A 23,733-nucleotide genomic window follows, 5' to 3' on the forward strand; every position below is an offset into this window, starting at 1 on the left:
GTCTTTACAGGGGGTGATACAAAACACCATGAATGCTGCTGCCTGGCACCATCCAACAGAAGGGAAGGCTTATAAAAATATGATGCTGTGTCCTCATCCACCTTACTCACCAGATCTGACACTGTGTGACTTCTGGCTATTTCCCTTAGTCAAAATGACCATGGAAGGGAAACGTGTTTTTTTTTTTTTTTTTTTTTTTTCTCAGTGAGTTTATTGGTACATTCTAGGTATACAGCACAGTTACATTCATTACTGGGATCGTGTACCTGTACATGACAGGTCTTGGTTCTCATTTTCTCCTCTTGTCCCCGCCCGCCCTTCACCCCCAAGGAAACGTTTTGAATCGATTCAGAGCATCGAGGTTGCCAGGACAGCACAGCTAAAGGCATGAAAGAGGACGCTAGAGCTGCTTCAGCAAGAGGCAAGAATGGTGAGCTAGATGTGTTGGGGAGGATTTTGAGGAGGATTCACTACTGTGTGTCTTGTACTTCAATACATTTAAAATATTTAAACATTCACCGTTTGCTTTCATCACAGCTTCAGGGCAGTGGCTTCAGAGCAGCTTGATCCCCAGTGAGAGGTAAGAAGGGGACAGATGAGAGTCTGTAACTTCCCCTGGAGCCGAACCCTGCCCCGGGGCCCTTTGGAGACATCTCTGTCCCGCACCCACGGTGAGATGGTGTAGGTCCATCTCTCCACAATCCCCCCTTCGCTTGTGTTCGCTTCCTCCCTCCAGAGAGCGATCCTAGCTAGCAGTGGCGGCAGCCGCCTTTAACTCCGAGAAAATCATTCCTTATCAGAGCAGCAGTCACACGCTTGGGACAGCAGAAAGGCATTTCACAAACTATTGATCTGAGAATTAATATATTGCTTTTTTTCCCAGATGCCGCACCTCAATGCCATTGTATATATTAACACCCCCCAAAATAGCATCAGGAGCAAGACACAACCTTCCCGGCCTTTAATTATGTTTTCTGTACTTCATACTTTCATGGTGCTATTGCTTGCTTTCTGCCCTTGAAAGCTCATGCTTCTTCATTTCAGATCATTTCCCCAGCATCTCCCTGTGCAGAGATGATCCCAGAAAGACGGCCTCCTCTCCAGGGATAAAAGACAACCCACTGAACGGTCCGTTTACTTTCCTGCATGCAGAACACCTTAAATAACCCTCAATTCAATTTTTTTGTTTCCGTTTTTTAAATTCTTGCAGAAAGCCTGGCTTCCATCCAGGAGGAAAATGTTCCCATCTGCAGCCTGGCAGTAGACATTCCACACTTCCCAAGAGTTTGAGTTATGAGCTACGACACAGCCGTCTATACATCTCCTGGGAAGGATACCTCGAAATTCTCCCCACTGCAGTACAGGCAGCTGTTCTGGTCGGAGCCACTTAGGTCTATTTTTTACCCACAGAGGTGCCATTTTTCCCACAATGCAGATGAGAGGAAGCATAGAATCGTCCCACTTCCTTCTGGCTGCTGTGCCCTGTCCATGTGCCTTTCCAGGGGGATGGATAGATGACAGTCCCTGACACTTCACCATCATTTCCTCCCTCGGTTAATCAACATTAAGGTAATTGTCACATCCCATCCATTGCAGTGTGTTGTGTATGCTTGTGGCCCCACATAAATAATGAATAATCACGTAATGACCAGAGATTCGTGCAAGCTGTCAGGGAGAGCGCATAACGGATGCTTTGTTTGTCTTCAGGGACTGGATTACCAGCTTGTAACTGATTAGGCTTTAAAATGCTCGGGGTCACCTGTGGCCTGAAAGGTTCTCCATCAAATCTCAGTCTGGTGCTCTCCACACGGGACTTCAGGAGGCCCTGATATTTGCTTTTGGTTCCCCTGTCTGAAAGCGGAAGGTATTGCACCCCGCTAATCCATCACCATGCCTGCCAGTTGATTTCCCCCTCCCTTGGCTTTCAGAGGAAGCAAGTGGGAACACCCAGGCGGTGGAAACAGCACTGAGTTATGTCTGTTTTTAGCACATAGTGCTTGAGGACGCAAGTCAGGGCTCATTAAAAATACGAATGCTGGAGCTTACAGAATTGGCCACTTTAAACACAGCCATCTACACCCCAGTGGTTCTCAAACTGTTTTATAGTAATCTGGGTTTTTATGAGGCATCACTCAGTATTTGTGTGCATGATGCACACCAGTGTATTTCCCTAAGGCCGAGCTAGGCCCAGTATTCAGGAGATCACTGCAGCCAGCCGAGAAGCGTGTGCTCCATGATTAACGTAAGAAACACCTGTGACTTTGTCAACGTTGACACCGATGTGTGACAGCTATATTTCGACTATTTAGAAGGATTATATGCATTTCTGAGCATGTGCATATTTATACTCTTCAGTGTAAGACTTAGAATATTTTACATCATGTAAAATCAAGTGCAACTTTGTCTAACTTAACCATGTGTAGAATGTTGGGATATGGGCATGTTTCTGACCTTTGATTTTCTCTGTCAAGACTTGTGTGTTGGCTGGGCATGGTGGCACATACATGTAGGCTGAGGCGGGAGGATTGACAGTTCAATTTCAACTTGGGCTTTTTAGCAACTTAGTGAGATCCTGTCACAAAAAGTATATAAAGGGCTGGAGACATAGCTCAATGTGGGGTGCTGAGTTCAGTGCCTTGAATCACCAAATAGATGATGTTTGTGCTAAAATGACTGAGCTCAGTGCATCAGGACAGCAACTACCCATAAGGGGTTAGCTGGGAGAGCAAGTACTGGGAAGAGAAATTACAGGAGGACGTCAGGGATCTTTGGAGAAAGAACAGGATGATTGGAAATGAGAGGAAGAAATGAATCACTCTCATCAGACAGAATTATCAGTAAGGGGCCATCACATTCAGCACAAGTATAGGGCTGAGAGACCAATGCTTTGAATAATTACATTGTATACGCTGAGATGTAAAGTCTTCCTTTGACATCTAAGGTTCCTGCCCTGAATACCACCAACAGGATGTACATTCAGAGGAAACGCAAAACACTAACAGCCAATTGGCCAGACACTTTTGCATAGACACACACATTGCTTTTCAGCCCTGGCAGTGTAGACACTAAATTACAATGTGGAAATGGCCCAAATAATTCCAAAGTACTTGACTAGAGAAATGAAATATACCAATATCTTACTAATAACTCTTCAGATGCCCTGGGCCTGCATGTATCACTCTGGGTAAGGCTGCTTTCATAAAAGCACGGTGCTCCGGCTCTCCAAGACATGGCCCACTCCTATTGATTTTTGTCTATTGATTCCATATCCTTGATCTTGCTGAACACATTTATTACTTTCAATAGTTTTTAGTGGGTTCCTTGAGGTTTTTCTACAAAAGCATGTCACCTGAGAATAGGAATGATTTTACTTCTTTTCCAATCAGAACGCCTTTTATTTATTTTTTCTTGCCTAATTGTCTTGGCTAGAACCTCCAGGAGAAGTGGACAACATTGCTGTGTTGCCATGGATACAAGGGTGTGTGGTTGGGTCAGTGTGGGTTGGGGGAAGACTGTAGAACTGGGAGTCTGAGGAATCTCCCATGTAGAATACACTGATGATTAAAGTTCAAGTAATAAAAGAATGTGTTAATTGGAGACTCAGGTATAGAGTTTCTGGGAGTCAAAGCCAGGTCTACCTGGGGAGTTTCAAGCACTGCCTGCTGTCTCCCGGGGAGATTCCCTTGTCTCTTGGTGTGGCCTCTCCTTCCCCCTATGGTCCTGTCATCCTGTGCTCCGAGGATGCCTTCAGCCTTGTCACCTGCACTGCGGGGGCTGAAGCTTCCCTGCATTCTGAGTCAGCCCCTCTTGTAATGTGAGGGTAGTGCGTAAAAAGACTACCAGAAAACAGAGGTCAATCTGTGAATACAACAACAAACCCCAGGAAAGAGGCACTGTTTGAAGTGTTGACTGAGTGTTGCTCTGGGACTCCGGTTCCCCTTCTAGCCCTTAGAATCCTGCCCATAAGTTTTATTTTCTGCTTTTGACTAAGGACAAGAAGAAGAGTTGAAGTTATCCAGAAAGTGAAACCAGGCCACGATGAAGTGGGAGCATCACAGTTGAAAGTCACCACCACTGGGTTTCCCTCCTAACGGGGGACTGGCACTTGGGGCCAGAGGCCACATCTATAAAGAATCCCAACTTCCCTCCATGGTTCAGGCTACCTAACGGCTCTGCATAAATATTTTGCCAAGAGCCAACAAATTAGTGACTCACAGGACCCTTGAAAGCTTTGTAAGCAGAGAAGAAACTAAAAGGAAAACCCAATTTGTTTGGCTCAGAATTATTGGGATCAAGCTGGATGTGGCTTTTCTTTGTTTACTCATTTATTTCAAAAAATAAATTTAGGGAAAGCAGACCACTAAGGATAAAAGGTGACCCTGAAACTCTTTGAGAAACAAGTAAAAAGGCAGTGAAATAGAACATGCCTTGTGGCCAAGGGTGTCTCTAATGCCAAAGATAATAGCCATGGACAGAGAAAAGCCGTAGGCAGTTAACTTCGGGCAATTCATGACTTTTTCTCAGTTTTCCAGGGCAAAAGGCCCCATTTTTGTTGAAACTAAAGAGTAATGTGTTAGTTGTGTCTGGAGCCTGCAATCTGGGGGCCTTTGGGAATATTCATTTCAGTTATGTAACAAATGTTTATTGAGTCTGGATCGCGCCATCTTTGCAAGGAGCCTTCTCTGCAAGGCTTCAGAGTCTGCACAGCCTGTGCACAGCAGGTAGGGGAGGCTGAAGCACCACGGCATCCTGCACGTCAGGGCTGGAGACAACCACACTCCGCCCACCTGCTCTGTGACCCCAGACAGCCTCAGTTTCCCCAATGGGAGACTGGGTTGTAGAGGGCTAAATAGGATCCCCTCCCCCATTCACATTCACTGGAACCTGAGAATGTGGCCTTCTTTGGAAACAGGAACTTTGCAGATGTTACTAGGTGAGGGATCCTGAGAGGAAATCATCCTGGATTTAGGGTGTGCCCTAATCCAAGGATAGGTTTTACTATAGAAAGAGGAGACGACACAGAAAGACTCGCTGGTGGAGGCAGAGGCTGGGAGCCACCAGAAGCTGGCAGGGAGACTCAGAATAGATTCTCCCTCTGAGCTGGGAGAAACAATCCTGCCGACATTTGGTCCTCAGAGTCTGGCCTCCAGCACCAGAGAGAATATGTTTCTGCTGTTAAGCCACCCCATTTGGGGAGATTTGTTATCCATTGAATCCTTTGGGGGAAATTCCATTCCTACTCCAGAGAGAATTACGACACAGTGAACAGCAAGACGGTGCAGGCGTTTGGTTGCTGTGGACCCAAAGCCAGCACTGAGCCTTCTTTTGCTCCTAGATGAATCACAGATGTTCCTTGTTTAACAACTGCTCAGACTTATGATCAAGACGCCCTGTTGGGACTTATGACCCACCTTTCAGACTAGAGACCTATCTTTTCTTTATACAGTTCCAAGCATCTTGTTTATAGAGCTCAGTGTCTTTTTCTTTGTACAGTACACCATGTTTATACAGTACTGTAAGTTTTGCTTGTTGTACTGTAGTTTTGGATTTTGTTATACATTATAGTACTGCCTGTAAGAGTTATGTAAATAAAAGCAAAGTCATCAAGTTGGAGTTTTGTTTGACCGTTTCTTTGTACTGAATATTATAATATACATATTACATACAATTCCTTATTTAGCTAACAAATTTACTTAAGGGCCTAGTCACAGGAATGGAACTTGGTCATTAAACAAGGAATGTGTTTGTGCTAGGCATCAGTCAGTTGTTAGTTAGTATTTAGTCATCTCTCTTTTTCTTGATCTGTTTGCTGAAAAGGGCCTTAATGTAGGTGCAAGGTCTTTGGCATGGTTTAGGTGCCCCTTTGAGCTTTTCTGTTTGCTTTTGGATGTGCAGTTGAGTGGTGGGTGACCTGCTCACTTGGCATGTGGCTAACCATTTCTGCTCACACTAATCCCCCATTGCTTGTAATTGTGGTAGGCATGACTGTTTCTGAGATCTCTCTCTTTCTGTCTCTCTTCATGCTGGCACTGTACCTGTTCAGCTCCCATATGGAATAGGAAGTTGGACCCCCAGGAAGACCTGCAACCCATGACCCATCAGAATCACTGAAGACATTCCCCAGCTCCCTAGTTCCCAGCTGGGACAATGCCATGCTGCTCAGGAACACACACGTTACTGCCTTTCTTCTGTCACTTTCCTGTGGCTACCACAGTGAACAACCACAAACTCAACACTGCACTCTCACAATTCTGGAGGATAGAAGGCTAAAATTAGCATTACTGGGCTGAAATCGAGCATCACCAGGGCCACATTCCTTCCAGAGGCCTGGAGAGAGCCCTTTCTCTACCTCTCCCAGTTTCTGCTGGCCACAGCAATCCCTGGTCTTCTCAGTAACTTCAGTCTCTTCGTCTTCAGCCAAATCTCCCTCTTAGGATATACACATGGCCGCAGTAAAGGCCCACCCCGACAATCCAGGTTAATATCCTCCTCATCTTAAGATCTTAACTGCATTTCAAAGTCCCCTTTTCACCATGTAAGGTGCCATTCACTGGTTTCAGGGGTAGGGTGTGGATGTCTTTTTGGGGAGCAGCATTATTTCTCTTCCTGGATTTCTCTTGCTGGTTGTCCTTCCCATTTTCCTATCAGTGCTCCTGGAATCAATTTCCTGATAAAGTACTTGCTTTAAGTGCTTGCTGTGGTATCAGCTTCTAGAGGGATCTCAGCTCTGATGGCAACCTTCACAGGGCATGCAATCCAGCCTCCCGAGGAATCATTTATAATTCTCTGTAGTCATGTTTTACTGTCCTTACGTGACACTGAGCGATGTTAATGTCTGATGGACCCCCAACCAGAATTCCAAGGTGGAGGGTGTGGTTGTCTTGAACAAGCTTGCTTATGAGTGATAATAGTCTAGAAGAAGACACTAGTCTCTGTGATGTATAATTTAAAATATTCAGGGAGCAGGCCACAGGGCAGGGGGAGCCCACGAAGCCTCACTGCTGTCACTCAAGTGGGATGTAGGGGCCTGGTGTGACACAGGAGCTCTTGCCTTTATGAAGGTGGGGAGAAATGGCACTGCAATTTCCTAAGGTCCTGTTATTCTGCACTGAAGTTGGTCATGACCCCTAGTTAGTGATTTCTGTTCAAGTGTGGGGAAGGGGAATTGACAGTCATGTGCTGTGCTTAGAGATGTTTGTTCACTTGATCATTCATTCATTCATCGGATAGGACAGTTATTTCCCCTGAGATGGGTCCTTTGGGCAGGGGAGGGAGGCTTTCCTGAGGGAGGAACACTTTAGTAGAGACCCAGGGCTGAGAAGGAGCCAACCAGACAAGCAGAGAGGGTCAGAGAGCACATCTCTTCAGATGGGCCAGGCAACAGTATGTTCAGAGGCAGAAGAGAAAAGGTCTCATGGGTCTCAGGGGCAGGTAAGAAGGATGGCTGCCTCCAGCGTGGCAATGGAGATCAGGAGGTGTCAGCCAGGACCAACGCTGATAGAGACTTTGAGACTGTCCTTCCTCTGGGCACTGTGTAGAAGGCTCCAGAAAGGTTGAGGGTGGGAGCAGGAATCAAACGAGGCTGCTGTGGCATTTAAAGGGTCACAGTGGTGGCTGGACTGTGGTACTTTGGCTTTCTGCTGTGTTATAGCCTGAATTGTATACCCCAATCCCCCAAATTATTATGTTGAAGCCCTGATCTCCAATGTCTCACAGTATGACTGTGTTTGGAGACAGGACCTTTAAAAAGGCAATTGAAACATGGAAAAATACTCAACATCACTGGCCACTGGAGAAATGCAAATTGAAACAACTCTGAGACTCCACTTCACCCCAGTAAGAATGGGTATCCTTAAGGACTTGAAAAAGCAACAAATGCTGTCGAGACTGTAGGGGAAAAGGATCCCCTCTACATTGTTGGTGGGAATGTAAGTTAGTACAATCATTATGGATCAGCATGGAGAGTCCTCAAAAAACTTAAAAATAGAAACTCCATCTGACTCAGCTATACCTCTTTAGGGTATCTTCCTGAAAGAGTTAATGACATGATATTACAGCAATACATGCACATCCATGTTTACAGCAGCACAATTCATAATAGCTAAATCATGGAAATGGCCTATATGTCCATCAGCAAATGACTGGATAAAGAAAATGTGGTATTTATACACAGTGGAGTACTACTCCGCCATAAAGAAAGAAAAACTTTAGTCATCTGTAAGAAAATGGATGAATCTAGAGACCATAATGCCAAGGGAAGTAAGTCAGATATAGGTTAAATATTGCATGATCTCTCTTATATGATAAAAACAAAGTATAAATAATTTAAAGAACAAAATAGAAGAGCCAAGCTAAGAGACAGTAAGGTAGACACTGTGGGGATGGGGAGGGCACCTGGGAAAGGAGGGAGAAGGGGAGGCAGGGGACAGGGCTAGCAGAAATGGTCAAACGCAACATATAGATATATCCAACTCCCAAGTGGAAAGTATGTATGCAAACCATGTATTGCAAATATACTTAAAAATGTGAAATGCAGTCTTTGGGATGGGCTGAAAGTTCATCTGTCTGAGGTCTTTGAATAAAGACAAGGAAGCAGATGCTTACGAGGGAGAAGACACGTCTTCAAGGCGAGGGGAGGCTGCAGGAGAAGCCTCCCCTCACACTGACACTGCCATCTCAGACTTTTAGGCTCTAGAATCGAGGCCAAACATGCCAAGTCTGTGATTCTTTGTTATAGCATCTGAGCTGACCGATACACACTGTGTGGTCTCACAAGCTCTCTTGTCCTCCTGGTTTCTCCAGATAACCTGCCTCCTCCTTGCTGTCCACAGCTGACTCCTGGCTCCCAGGGCTCCTTTGCAAGGTGCCCTCCCACCAGTAGGGCAGTCTTGTACCCCAGAAGCTCTTTGGTCTCCTGTCCTCCACTGCCCACACCCCAGGATTCTGCATTCAGCCTCACAGAGAATTGCTTAGGCCTTCTGAACTGTCCCTCTGCTGCCCCTCACAGCAATTCCCCAGGCAAATGAAAGTCACTTTTGCATTATGGAGACAGACCAAATTAGCATTTAGCAGAGAAAGGGGTTTCTTTTCTTTTTTCAAATCATATAACTCTAAATTACCTTCAATTTCCTAAATGGAATTTGGCTCCAGATTCACTCTGGTATAGAGTAGTCTGTAATGAGATTATATTATGTTTGGGGGAAAACATTCAAATGACCAAGATAATTAATTTTGCATAACAACCAACATATAGTAAGATCCAGAGCCATAACTCAAAGTCCCAAACCTGCAGGAGCCCCTGGGGTGGTAATGCTTCTTTCGAAATACAGGCACAAAGGCAATTGTGGGGACAATGAAACGCAGAGACTTTTAAAGCTGGAAATGTCGGATTCTTTCTGTTCCGGCCACAATCCGTTTTCTCCGGAGCTGTCTTTTGTGGGAGGAGCTCTCCAGGGTTTGGGAAGATGAAAGAAGGCCTCAAGTCCCCCCAAAAATACTGGAACAAGCTTTTGAGAACTGTCTGTCCCCAAGGAAGGAAGAGATTGATGTTTCTGGGCCCAGCTAATGGTATGGCAGTGTGTGTGTGTGTGTGTGTGTGTGCGTGTGTGAGTCTGTGTGTGTCTGTGTATTTGTGTCTTCACACATGCACTGGCTTTCATTGGAAAGAAACTCTTCTCAAATCTTTGACTCCTCACCGCCAGGTGGCTTCATTTGCATGATATTAGACTTGTCTGAACACCTGGGAAGGATTTGCTGCAGCCACAATTTTGGGTTCTAATTCATTGTTAAAATCACCTCAGAAATAGCCAAGACCTGGCACAATGCCCACCTCCTCTCATGTCTCTTAGTTGCACTTAATTCTAACACATATTCTAGGAATATATGTTAGTTTAGGAGCCAGAAAATCTACATTTTCATTTAAGATCTGCCTCTAGCTGCCTACATGGCCTCAAAAATATAGTCTTGCATGCAAATTATGGTGCGTAACTGTTCGTATCATTTATGCTGTTCACAAAAGCCAAAAGGTGGGAACGACTTGAATGTCCACCAGCGAAGGAATGGGTGGGAAGCTTGTAGACTAGCCATCCGTATAACAGAATATTACTCAGCCTCGCAAAGAAAGGAAGTGGTAACATGCACTACAGTGTCTATAGCCTCGAAAACAGTTTGATGACAAGTGCCATCCGTAAGGGTCTCACAGTGTGTGGTTTTATTTCTATGAAATACACAGTAGAAATCAGCTCATAGAGACAAGAAGCGGGTTATGGGGTGTTAGGGTGAGGGAGAAGAATGGGGAGCTGCAGCTTAATGGAAGGAGTTTTCTTTCGGAATGATAAAGATGTTTTGGAACGAGATAGAGGTGGTGGTTGCACGATACTGACTGTACTAAGTGCCACTGACTTATACACTTCACAAGGTGAATTGTACGCTCAACATGACAAAGGTTTTAAATTTGTGAGTTTTGCTTCAATTAATGAAAAGTTCTTCACCTCCCTATCTGCTACTAGGTTGTGGAGTAATCATCTGACAAAGTTAGGGTGTTCGACCAGAAACAGAGATTTCAATTCTTGAGGTTATACAAAATTTACCCAGTTGATGTTTAATTGTGCCTAATAGTGTCTTTAAAAACCCCAAGTCTGTTTCCATTTTGTGACAGTTTCCCAGACGAGCGCCTCCCTGGTAAGCTCTACCTTCTGGCACCTGTCTCCTATGCTAAATCCGGCTAGCCCTGCCATTGGCTTTGACCAAAAGGATGCAGCAGATGGGAGACACCATAATTTGGACAGTAACATATCTCTCTTGTAACACATTCGTGTAATCCCAGCCCTCTGGGAGGCTGAGGCAGGGGGGGTGGCCAGTTCAAGTTGCCTGGACAACTTAGTGACTTAGCAGGTCCCTGTCTCAAAATTTTAAAATAATAAAGGCCCAAGGATGTAGCTTAACGTGAAAGCCCTGTGTTCACTCCCCAGTACCAAAAACCCCCACATAAACCTGCAGCCATTGCTTTTGCCCACGGGACTAGATGTGATGCTAGAAGCACCCTGGGCCACCTAGGTAAGTGGCTGCAGACACCCTCCTAGCCCAGCCTTAGACAACACAGCCCTGTGAGCCTAGGCAGCCCTCAGCCTAGGTCTAGGGGTTTGTGCCACAGCAACTGCTGAGAGCATCTGTGGCTTCAGCCTGTCGCTGTCTGCATCCTGCCCCCTACACCTGGCCCATTCTCACACCCATGCTGCAGGCCCTGGTGGCCCTGGTGGCCCTGGTGGCCCTGTGGGTAGCTCTGAGCTCAGTGACGAACCCTAAGTTTGCATCTGTGGTTCCATATCCCAGCCTGAGCACACATGACCTGAGTGGTGCAGGCCTTTTAGGGGTGGATCTATCTGGGGTCTCCAAAGAGACAAAACCAATGGGATAAGTGTACATGTATGTATATATGCAGACAGGCATAGGTATATGTGTGTACACAGATGTGTGTATACATATGTGCATATGTGCATATGAAAGACACACACACACACACACACACACACACACACACACACACAGATTTTAAGAAACTGGCTCATGGCTAGGTGTGGTGGCCCAGACCTGTAATCCAGCACACTGGGAAGCTGAGGCAGGAAGAACACAGGTTCAATCTAGCCTGGGAGACTTAGTAACTTAGTGAGACCCTGGAAAAAGAAAATAAAACAAGTTAAAGTAAGGTAAAGTAAAATAAAATAAGATAAGATAAAATGGGTTGTGAATATAGCTCATGCAAAGGCTCTGGGCTCAGTCCCCACTCCTGGGTGGGGGGTATGTGTGTTGATTTATGCAGTGAGGGAAGCTGACAAGTCCCAGATCCCTAGGGCAAGCCAGCAGGCTGAGCGTGAGATGCGACATTGTGCCACAGTTCAGACAATCCCAGGCAATCTGCAAGCAGAGTCCTCTCTTCCTTGGGGAATGCCAGCCATTTTTTCTCCTGAGACCTTCACCTGATAAGGTGAGGCCCAACCACATGATGGAGGTAGATATTGATCTCATCTTCACAACATTTACATCAGGGTTGAAGCATACATCTGGATGCTGTGGCCTAGCCAAGTTGGCACAAAATTAGCCATTCTGGGTGAACTGGTGTGCAGGCTTCCAAACTAAACTTCTGCCCTGATCTCCTCAGGTCTCACTTACATTTCTGGGTCCTTCTCTGCCATTGTCAGTGTTGCTGTGCCCCCAGTGGGCCCGAACCTCACTGATTCCTTGGAGAACTGCCCTTGGGCTCCTGGAGCCACTGAGCTCCAGCTTGCTGGGGCACCTGTTAGTCCGTTCCTGATCTCAGTGCAGGACACCTCCAAGGCCTGACTTTCCCCCCTGCCCCCACCTGCAACAGCTGACTTTGCAGCCTGTGGGCTCTGTTTCTCTTGCTCCCAGCGCACCTGGCTCCCTTGCCTCTTTCCCTGGTGCACAGAATCAGCACCTGTGCCTGGAGGACCCCCAGATATTGACCCAGACATGAAGGATGATGACCCAAAATGCATCTATTGACAAATGTGCTGTATGTCAGCACTATTTCCAGGTCCTGAGATGGAGAGCAGAGCCCCCTCCCTTTAGCCAGCACCTGGGGTTTTCCAGGCAGACCTGCACCAAGAGGGCGAGTCCTATTTTGCTGTGGTCACCCAGCCTTGCCTCTTCTCCCTGGTTTTCACTGCAGAAGGCTGCCCTTGTTTCCATTTGGAAACTCCCTGTCACCATTTCAATGACTCTCTCTTACAAAGAAATGAAACCCACACTGCACATGGCTGTCAGTGTGGTGAGGACCTCATCGTATCACAGCGTCACCTACAGCCAACTGTGTGCTTCCTGTACTACTGCAGAGGAACTTTACCCTCTTGCTTGCCAGAACTCTCTGCCTCCCCATGCCTTCCTCCTGCAGTCCCTGCCTGGATCACACCACAAGGATCCAAGTAGGCGTGATGCCAGGGCACATGTGGCCAGGAGCACCATGTGTGGTATTGAGCAAAGGACTCTATGTTAAGGGATGTGAGTATTCAGTGACAAATATGGAAATTCAATAAAAGGCACATTGGGGTAGGGGATTTAACTCAGTGGTTCCACCGCCTGTCTCACAAGTACAAGGACCCTAGTTTGATCCCCAGTATAAAAATAAATAAATAAATAAAAATAAAAGGCACATTAATTAAGAACAAGCTGTTGCCTAAGGCAGCAAAATGTCACTGCTTATTATGTGACTTAGTTACTATATAAAGGGAGCGTGATGTTGTCTCTGTCTCTGTTTCTTTGGGGTCTGTGGTTAAAGACAGATCATGAGTGTGATGCCAGGGATCGATGGTTCCAGACTGTGATACTCGTGTGCTGTGCACCCATGTGCTGATGGCCCTGGGTTTGGGGCTACGTGGGTAGGAAGATCCCAGATCCCAATATCCTTGATGAGCCAGGACTCAATCTTAGATTCTGCTCATGCTCAGTGCAAATGCCGGGGCCATTGCTGACCAGGAGTGTCCCTTACTTATATGCATAAAAAAATAAAATGAGATGTTTATAGAGGCTGAATGGTGTCCCCCAAAATTCAGGGGGCCCCTAAAACCTAGCACTGCAGAATATGACTGCATTTGAAGATAGGGCTCTTAAGGAGGTAGTATAGGTAACAGGAAGTCATCAGTGTGGACCTAATTCAGAATGCTTAGTCCTTATAAAAAGAGATCAGGACACAGTCACCTAGAGAGATGACCATGTGAGAACACAGGGAGGAAACAATGTTTGCAAGCCCAGAAGGGTGGCCTCAGGAGATCCAGACCTTCCCACACCTAGACTGCAGCTTCCCAACCTTGAGAGGATAAGTTCTGAATTCTGAGTCTCCTGGTGAGGGTTGTGTTGTCATGATAGCCTCAGCAAGCAAGGAATGTACCCTCTGACACTTTGTCACTTCTCAGGGGCAGCAGATGCCTGAGGGGGCTGGTAGGGTGGCTATGGGCAGTTACTCTGTGTTCATGCTCCATGTGGGTCCTATATCCAGAGGGAGCCTGGGTTTGCTGCCAGTTTCAAGACAAGAGGTCATACCTTTTGAGGCCTAAGTCCTAAGGGGCATACCCTCACTTCTGATGCATCCTAGTGGCCACAGCAGGTCACATGACCTGGTGGGAAATGATGAGATAAAGGCCGTAGATATAGGGAGGAGAGCAGGAAAAGGGTCATTTTTGCAGTCAACCTAACATTTTATTTGAATATAAAAATGTTACCTTAAGGTCTGAGTCATTTAGAAGTGAATTGTATCAAAAATAATTCTTTATAGGTGGGTGTGTTGGTGCATTCCAATAATCTCAGTACTTTGGGAAGCTGAGGCAGGAGGATCACAAATTTGGGCCCAGGCCAGGCAACTCAGCAATTTAGCTAGACTCTCTCTCTCAATATAAAAAATAAAAAGAGCTGGGGATGTAGCTTAGGGGGGATGTTCTGAGTTCACTCCTCAGTATTGCAACATAAATAAATAAATTGTAAAAATGAAAAAGATTCTTTGCCCCCAGGATCTCCCAATTCCTGGGCCATCTCATATGGCTAAGACTGTGGTGGTGATCCTATGGCATATCTCAGTGGGCACACAGAGCCCTCTCTGTCTGCATGCAAGCCAGGTCACCCCAACTGCTGAGCATCAGATAACTGTTGTTTTTTTTCTAAACTAAAACCTCAGTGTTGAGGTTTAATTGCGGTGTTGGCACTTTGCCACAAATGAGTGGGTTTGGGGTTGCAGATTGGGCACTCGGTCTCTAAATGTTTTGCCATCACAGGGATAAGGGATTCCTGATCTCACTGACTCTCACTAGAGGTTGGGGTGCTTCAGAGGGACAGAAACACTTACAGACAGAGTCAGTGGGCCCTGTCAAGCAGCCATTCATCAGAGGTGAAGACAAGCCTTCCTGAAAGGAAGTCTAAAGGAAAATGCCCAGTCAGTCCACAAAGGACCTAGGTACAGGGTGCTTCTGGTTTGTGCTGAACCCTAGGAAATCTCTACGTGTTATATAATACAGGTAACAATAAGTGCTGGTGGGGTTCTGCAGAGAGTCTGCTCTGCTGCTAAAGCCGACCTCAGGTGGCAGCTGAAATGTTGCTTCTCAGAAAGCTGTCAGCTGTGTCTAAAGCCTCAAAGGGGTGTCTTGCTTTGTCCTGAACTTGTCCCCACATTAGACCCATGTGTGCATCTGCGGGCTTTGCTGTTTGCTGGGTTGCAAACAGCAAGTGGGCTGGGACCTGGCTCGGCTGATCTCCAGCTCACGGAGAGTCCCCCTGGAAGCATCTGTTGATGGACCCCCTGGCCCTTCCCTGGGGTGCTTTCTGGAAAGAAATGGAGAATAACCTTGTCAAATAAAGTACTGTACGAAGTCCTTCTATGACAGCCCTATTCCTTTTGGGCAGCCTTGGAGAGAAGCAGAGATTTATTTACAAGGAAAGAAAAAAGTTTGCATTTCTAACGGTCAAGGAACCAGCAGCCAGTGCCATCCTCAGCCTGCCTGCTGTAGATGTGAGACAGGCGGCTGTAAAACCGTGATCAGGTGTGGGAACTAAAACAGCCCCCAGCACAAGTCTTATTGTGGCTCCTAGGGCCTCACTCTCTGGGGGTCCTAAAGCTAGTAAGGCTGGGTTTATAGGTTTGTTTGAACTGGGCTTGGCTGGGCAAGATGTTTCTCAACAGCTCTGAAATATAGAAGCACATTCCTTGAACACTCATAATTTAGTTCCAATCGCTTCTGGCTGGTAGAGCACTGCGAATGAGAATAAACAAGATTCATACTTATTTTCAAGCACATTGCAATATGAGCAAAATTAACTTTGGTAAATAAGACCCTCCTGAACAAAGATCGAGTCCATAGAAACTACTCTGGACCCTGAGAACTAATTCTGAGGCTGAAAAGACCCAGTCATCAAGACAAGAATAGCAATTTTCAGGATGGTAATAGAGCAGGCAAATCAAAACCGGGCCAGGGAGTGCAGCTCTCTCTCTCTCAGGAGTACAATACAATATGATATAATTTATTTTCTCTAGCATCTTTCACGGAGAAGTTTAACACAGTGCTCCACAGCTAATTACCGGCTTCCTATGCAAATACAAGCAGAGTATGTGGTTTACGATTCATCAAATAGCTGGAGTTGGAAGACACCCTGGGACAGTGCTGGTGAACCATTCAGAGTTTTCAATGATGACAAACAGCCTGCTGCTGTGACACGTGTGCCGTAGGTTCACCACCAGTATCTGATGATGGGCTGAGATGGGCAGCCAGGTAAACCTCCATGCAGCCCTTGGAAAGCATTAAAGGCACCTCTAACCAGGAGTCAGATGGAGGAGAAGACACAGAGACGAGAGGCATCTGGGTGTTTGCAGGAAGCCGAACACCCACAGGCCAATGGAGACAGCCAGGAGTCAGGCATCTGTCCGACACGAGGAGTTGGTCTGAAGGAAGGAAGAGATGCCTATCCTGTCTGGGGATGTGGAGGTGCTGTAGCAATTGCTGGAGGACACTTTTGGAGACAGGGTCTTGTTACGTAGCCCAGGATGGCCTCAAACTCTTGCCTTAGCCTCCCAAGTGCTAGGATTACAGGACAGCTCCCCCATGCCTGGCTAGAGGGCACATTTGATTGAAATTCTGGCATGGATGCCAAGTCACATTGAAGAACACAGTGACAGTGGGTGGAAGCAAATGAAGGCCAATGTCCTGGGAGGAGATTCTGCAACAGAGGCATCGCAGGGGCAGGAGACCAAGGCAGGCTCGGGAGATGTGGCAAAGACTCTGGAGAGTCAGTGACAGTCAGGGTCAAGAGATTCAGGCTTCAGGACCCCTTCTTGCTCCAGACATCAGCAGGAGGAGACACTTGGAAGAAGAGGAAGGGTGAGGTGGGGCATTTCATCTGGTGACATTCTCATGGCAAATCAGGCGAGGCTGGATCCTGAAGTGGCCAAGTGATAGGCAGGTCAGCGACTGGAGCTTTCGTTTACCAAGGCCTCTCAGTTTTGGGAGGCAGATGGGTATGGAGGGTTTTGTCTCTAATTTCCAGGTTAAAAAAAATCAGAGCTCAGAGTATGGAGGCATTGGAAAGGCAAGCATGAGGGCATCGACTCTAGATCCACGGTTCTCAGGGTAATAAAGACTTTCAACTTATGCCTGGTAAGTTGATATGAAATGAACCCACTGACAGCAGAAGTAAAAATTAATGCATAAAACTCCCAGTGTGTACAGAATGCTAAGAATTCTGGAAACAATAAAGGAAATCAGTCATATCAACTGTTGGCATCCTGTAGATCAAAATGGGTGGACGGAAAGAAAAAGAAAAACCCACAGACTCTGGATAAGTGGGTGGATGGCTTCTTTTTCGGTCTGCTGTTTTGGAGATATATTTTTAGGGCCTGTTGTCAGGAATGCATAGTTTGGACCCATGTGAGTTTAGGCCATTTCATTTTAGAGAATGTAAAGTGACTCTCAGAAACCTGTGAACACAGACCAAGCAGATTGTCTACCTGCCGAGCATCCCAGGGACACAGGCTGCTACTTCAACACTTCAAGTCGTCTTCTTCAAAATGGCTGAGAGGCTGAGCCAAAAGCACTTGAGAGTCAAGGTCAGCCTTAGATAATGGCCTGGAGGTGAAGCTCCTCACCTTGGCAAAGGGAAGAATTACGGTCTCTCTCCCTTCTGTCCTCCGCCGGTGGCCAGAGGAGACAGATGATATTTACTATTTTGTCCTCACAAACCACAGCAGTGATGCCGGCCATATATTTGGAGAGTAGGAACTTAATATTTTGAGATGGGGTGCTGGGCTGGCAAACAGTGGACCGTCTGTGCTTATTAATTTTTTCAAGTATGACACAAAACCTTCTTCTCCTTTTAAGGAATGCAGTGTCATACCTGCAAAATGTTTGGGCAGGAAACAAGGCCACTGTGAACATCTGGACGAATTAGTTACGAGGCTTCCGCCAGACAAAACAGCCAGGGACAGCAGAGAGAAGGGGATGCCACAGGTGAGTGCCCTCATGGCCAGGAGCTGCACCAACCTGCAGGCCTAGTGCTCTTTGAGACACAAGACACAGGTGTGGTTCCTTTGTTTTTTCTTTTTAATCACAAGGAGCTGAGGAATGCCAGATTTTCTTTTGTGATTTGAAAGCTCATATCCACTCCTTCTAGTTAGCACCCTGTTCCTGAGAAAAGTTGCAGTTCCCCCAGACAGTGACAGACAGGTGGGTCCTTCCTATGTGGGGGAGAAAAGCTGGCCTCAGAGTGACACTCCAGGGCCACAGGCTGCAACAGATGTGTGTACTCTCTTCCCCTTGAGGAAGAGTGGCTCAGACCCTGGCCTGCCTCTATGCAATTCTCCTGGCCGTCACTGTCACCCTGCTCTGCAGAGCTCTGGAACAGGTAGAAGCTCTTAGGAACTGCATTTGCCAGGAGCTTGGGAAGCCAGTCCTGCCACGTACTGGCATTGATGGATGATCCCGTCGGCTGGGGAAAATGCTCAGTGGACCACAGAAGTGGGGGCATCCCTTCTCCCCACAGGGCGCTCTTGGCTTGATCTGTCATTTAGGACTGGGATGCAAAGAAAATCCTGGGGGTGCTAGTGGGGGCTCTGGAGGATGGTCACAGGCTGCAGTGTTTTCTGGGATGGGAGCTGTGGGGAGCTGGCCAAGGGGCTGCTTGGAGGTTCCCCAACCCCAGCATAAAGTGAGTTTCTTCCCAGGCTGTGGGCGTCTGTCCTGGCTCAGCAGCCACAAGAGGGAAGAAGGAAGTGAGATTAGAGCGGCTGCTGAGAGCCGGCGGAAATGCTGATGCCCATCCATCCTGGACACTCATTAGCCCCCTCTCTGGGCCATTCTTTCTCGGAAGCCCCTGCCCAAAGCATTTCCCAAATGGGATGGCCAGTCCCCAAGAGAAACCTACAAGACGACAGGCGGAATTCGAGCTCTAGCAAATTGCTCGTCCTAGCTTCCTAAGCTCTATGCAGTAGGGTGACAAGGTCCCCTTGCTGAGTCATTGCAGGCATTCGGTACAGGCAGGAGCTGGTTGCCTGGAGCAATACAGAGGCACTGTGAGTGTGAGCAAAAGGCTTGGGGATGCGAGGAAGCAGGGATCCTGGGGTTGGGTGGGAGGGAGTGATTCTGTGGAAATGGAGAGCAGCCAGCAGATGCCTCCTTGGTGATTTGATCACCATCATGGGACTCCAACATAGACGACTCCTTGGGGCTCACTGTCCACGTGGATGTTCTAAGGCCGGTGTGCCCCTAACTCCTGTCCTCCCTCATCCTGGCCCTTGATTTGAGGAATGATCAAAATGTACAGTAAATGTATAAAGTTAAAACAGTTATTGCAGTAAAAGACACATTGCCATGAATCCCCCCTGATTCTAACACTCTCATCGCATCATTGTGTCCACTTTCCGAAGCAGTTCTGGGGGTCCTCTTTCATAAGCGTCCTTATGTAGTCCTCTTTTGTGAGGGTGAAAACCACAGTGAATGCTGCTGCTGAGTGCCATCCAATGGAAAGGCAGGCTCCTAAACATATTACAGTGAGTCCTCATCTAGCTTACCCACTGAGTCTGGCACTGTGCAACTTCTGGCTTTTTCTCAGATTCAAAATGACTGCAAACAGCAAACATTTGAATTGATTCAGGACATCGAGGCAGCCACGGTAGTGCAGCTAAAGACCCTCATGAAAGAGGACTTCCAGAACAGCTTCAGAAAGTGGACACAATGGTGGGATAAGTGGGTTTGAAGGGGAGGCGTTCTGAGGCAGATTTATGACAGCATGTCTTTACGGTAGCACAATTTTAAATTTAAACATTCACCGTATTTTTTGATCACACCTCCTATATAAGTCAAGGACACACAGGGTAGGCAAGAGAACCTGCTGTAGAGGAGCTGTGGGGTGTACCACAGGCGAACGGCAGACATGCACCCCACTTCCATCAGGAACCTCCCTCCCCAGGCAGTGGGTCAGGCCCAGCTCCAGAAAGCACATCCATTCGCAGTCCCCTGGGGTATTATTTACAAATCCCCACAACTGGTGAACTGTATCCTCTCTGGGAAAGATGGCTCCCTTGTGTCATTCCAGCCCCTTTGCTGTTTGTCAGCCTGTCAGGTAGCTCAGTCTCTCATAGCTTTCAAAGGACCAAAGCACATCACACTTGGCTTTATATTTTTTAAACAGTAAATGTGAATACACCACAGATTTCCCTCCAAGTCCTCCATTGTGGGGACTTACTCACTGATGTGTGGATGAATGAATGAATTCAATAAACATTTAGGGAGAATCTCCTACATGTTGGACCTGTGCTGGGCTCTGGGAAAACAAGGGTGAAGAAAAGTCAGATGTGACCTCTGTGGGTGCAGCACTCTGCGAGAAGATAGAAAAGAAGACTTTATGAACAAATCCTCAGTAGCACGGGAACTAGCAGAAAGAATCAACAACTGGGATCTCATCTTACTAAAAAGCTTCTGTACTTCAAAAGAAACCATTAGCAGAACTAAGAGACAATCTACAATGTGGGAAAAAATTTTTACCAGCTGTACCTCAGACAAAGGACTATTATCAAGGATATATAAAGAACTCAAAACAATCAGTCCCCCCAAATATAAAGACCCGATCCAAAAATGGGCATCCGAAATGAACAGACATTTCTCATACAAAGAAGTGAAAGCAGCAAGAAAATATATGAAAAAATGTTCCACATCACTGGTCATTCGAGAGATGCAGATGAAAACAACACTAAAACAGCAAACATTTGAATTGATTCAGGACATCGAGGCAGCCACGGTAGTGCAGCTAAAGACCCTCATGAAAGAGGACTTCCAGAACAGCTTCAGAAAGTGGACACAATGGTGGGATAAGTGGGTTTGAAGGGGAGGCGTTCTGAGGCAGATTTATGACAGCATGTCTTTACGGTAGCACAATTTTAAATTTAAACATTCACCGTATTTTTTGATCACACCTCCTATATAAGTCAAGGACACACAGGGTAGGCAAGAGAACCTGCTGTAGAGGAGCTGTGGGGTGTACCACAGGCGAACGGCAGACATGCACCCCACTTCCATCAGGAACCTCCCTCCCCAGGCAGTGGGTCAGGCCCAGCTCCAGAAAGCACATCCATTCGCAGTCCCCTGGGGTATTATTTACAAATCCCCACAACTGGTGAACTGTATCCTCTCTGGGAAAGATGGCTCCCTTGTGTCATTCCAGCCCCTTTGCTGTTTGTCAGCCTGTCAGGTAGCTCAGTCTCTCATAGCTTTCAAAGGACCAAAGCACATCACACTTGGCTTTATATTTTTTAAACAGTAAATGTGAATACACCACAGATTTCCCTCCAAGTCCTCCATTGTGGGGACTTACTCACTGATGTGTGGATGAATGAATGAATTCAATAAACATTTAGGGAGAATCTCCTACATGTTGGACCTGTGCTGGGCTCTGGGAAAACAAGGGTGAAGAAAAGTCAGATGTGACCTCTGTGGGCGCAGCACTCTGCGAGAAGATAGAAAAGAAGCAAACCACCACATGAGTGTAAACTTGCAAAGTATAACTTCTGGGGCCACTGTGAGGGGATTTGCCTTGGTCAGGGAGAGGCAGCTTCTGTGAAGAAGTGGCCCTTGTAAGATGAGATGGAGTCAAGCAGGGGAAGTGGAGAAAGAATGGTCCAGGTGGAGGTAAGTCATTTGCAAAGGTCCTGTGGCAGAAGAGGAAGCAGCAGGTGAGCCTAGAGTACGAAGGGATGGTGAGAGAGCAGGAGTATGCTGCAGGAGCAGGTGGGAAGCAAACTAGAAGGACCACATTAAGAAATTTTAGTTTATATCCCAAGAATAATGGAAACCACTGAAAGTAGAGAAGAAATAATTTGGCCAAATCTGTCTTTTAGAAAGACCATTCTGGCTTCTTATGGTGCTGGAATGCCCCTACCAGATGGCCCTGCAGAAATGAGAGCCCACACCCCCAGATTCAGGAGAGCTGCTAGAGAAGTCCTTGGCATCTGGGAGGGAAGTTGGGTATCTGTTGGGGAGGCACTGGCTGGCCCAAATCACACCCAAACCCCCAAGGAAGGCCAGCATCTGGTGCTTGCCCAACAGCAGTGCAAAGGCCCTGGTGCTCTTCCCACCTGGGGAATCCCAAGGTCAGTGCACCTCCAGAATTCCCTGCTGGGTCTCTGAGGCCCTCACTGGGGGTACACAGAAGGTTGACACCCTGCTATCTGATCCTGCTCCTGCTTCCCTCCACAACACTAGTCTAGGAGCACCCCTTAATAGACCCATCCCACAGTCATCTCCCTCTCTAGCAGACTTCATGGGCTCAACTCTGCACCCTCAGTAAGAAGAGGGGTCAGAGAAGGATGCAGTCGGGAAGGGTGTTCCCTAAGTCAAGCCACTGGAGCCAGCAGCCTATCCTGAGTGGTGAGGAAAGAGAGATGAGGGGACCTGTTATGGTTTCAATAGTGTCCCCTCCCCAAAGGATGCTGCAGTCCTAGCCCCCAGTGCTGGGGAACATGGCCTTACCAAGTCAAGACGAGGTGCCTAGGAAAGGCCCTAATCCAGGATGACCAGGGTCCACGAATCTGGGCACAGAGACAGGCACATTCACCACACGAGGGTGTGTGAAAGTACAAGCAGAAGTCAGAGTGCCACATCTAAACCAAGGTTCGAGGAAGAGTGACCCGAGCTGAGGAGAGAAGATTCTCCTTTCCAGCCTTCAGCAGGGGCCAAACCTGTGACACCTGGATCTCAGACTTCTGGCCTCTTGAGGAGCTGGGATGCAATAATTTCTGTTGCTCAAGCCTCCCAGTTTGTGGTACTTTGTCATGGCAGGCCTGGCAAACTAATATAGAACCCAAGAGATAGTCAGAGATAGATTGGACAAGTCCGTGCATTTCATCTTTACTCATTTCAAATCTTGAAAAAGAAGCTCAAACTCAAAACATGGGTAAGTACAGATAGGAAAAAAAGAGGATTCTTTAGAAATAGATCTATGGCTGCAAAAGAGTTTGCCCACCCCCATCAGCCTGCAGACATGTGGCTCTGTGAGGCAGCTCTGGGTCTATCTCCTGCAGGGCTGTTGGGCTGGTTATGCAGATTCTGAGCCTATCTCTGCACTTTGGGAGTCTGCTGGGTACGCTGGTTCTTGGCCATGGACCCCGATATCAGGACACAGACACTCCCAGAACCCCCAGACTGGGGATGTTGGAGGTGGTGTAAAATGGGGAAAGGGAGGAGATTTTTGCAAATGGAAATAGACACATGGGTGTTTAAGCAGACTTATTTGGTCCCACCAACTCCATGGCAGATTCCTGTGTGTACTGTGCGCAGCCATTATTGAACCTAAGCGTCTTCTTGTGGAAAGCTTCACAATGTCCCCAGAACAATCTAAAGATAAAAGTTAAAAAAAAAAACTCACAAAAACCAAAATACAACCATCCCTTATCTTCAGAACAAAATAGAGCTAAAAGAGAAAAAGATTAAAACAATCACAAAGGTGTAATCTACTTCTTACAATGTTATAAATATTAATAGGAAAAAAGACTTTATATTGGGAAACGCTATTATACAGTATAATGTTAATTTATGAAAATAAATTCATTTTGAGCACTTCCTTCTTTTTTTCGCTTCTCCCTGGATTTTGCTGACAGTGTTGGTCTCATGGTCCGGATGAACATTTCCTGCTTCAGCGACCACCCCCGGGGCATGTGTCGCGTGGCATTCTGATGTGACAATTATTTCTCTG

This window comes from Fukomys damarensis, unplaced genomic scaffold (assembly GCF_012274545.1).
Source record: "Fukomys damarensis isolate Sample0158 unplaced genomic scaffold, DMR_v1.0_HiC HiC_scaffold_17, whole genome shotgun sequence".
NCBI classification, from domain to species: domain Eukaryota; kingdom Metazoa; phylum Chordata; class Mammalia; order Rodentia; family Bathyergidae; genus Fukomys; species Fukomys damarensis.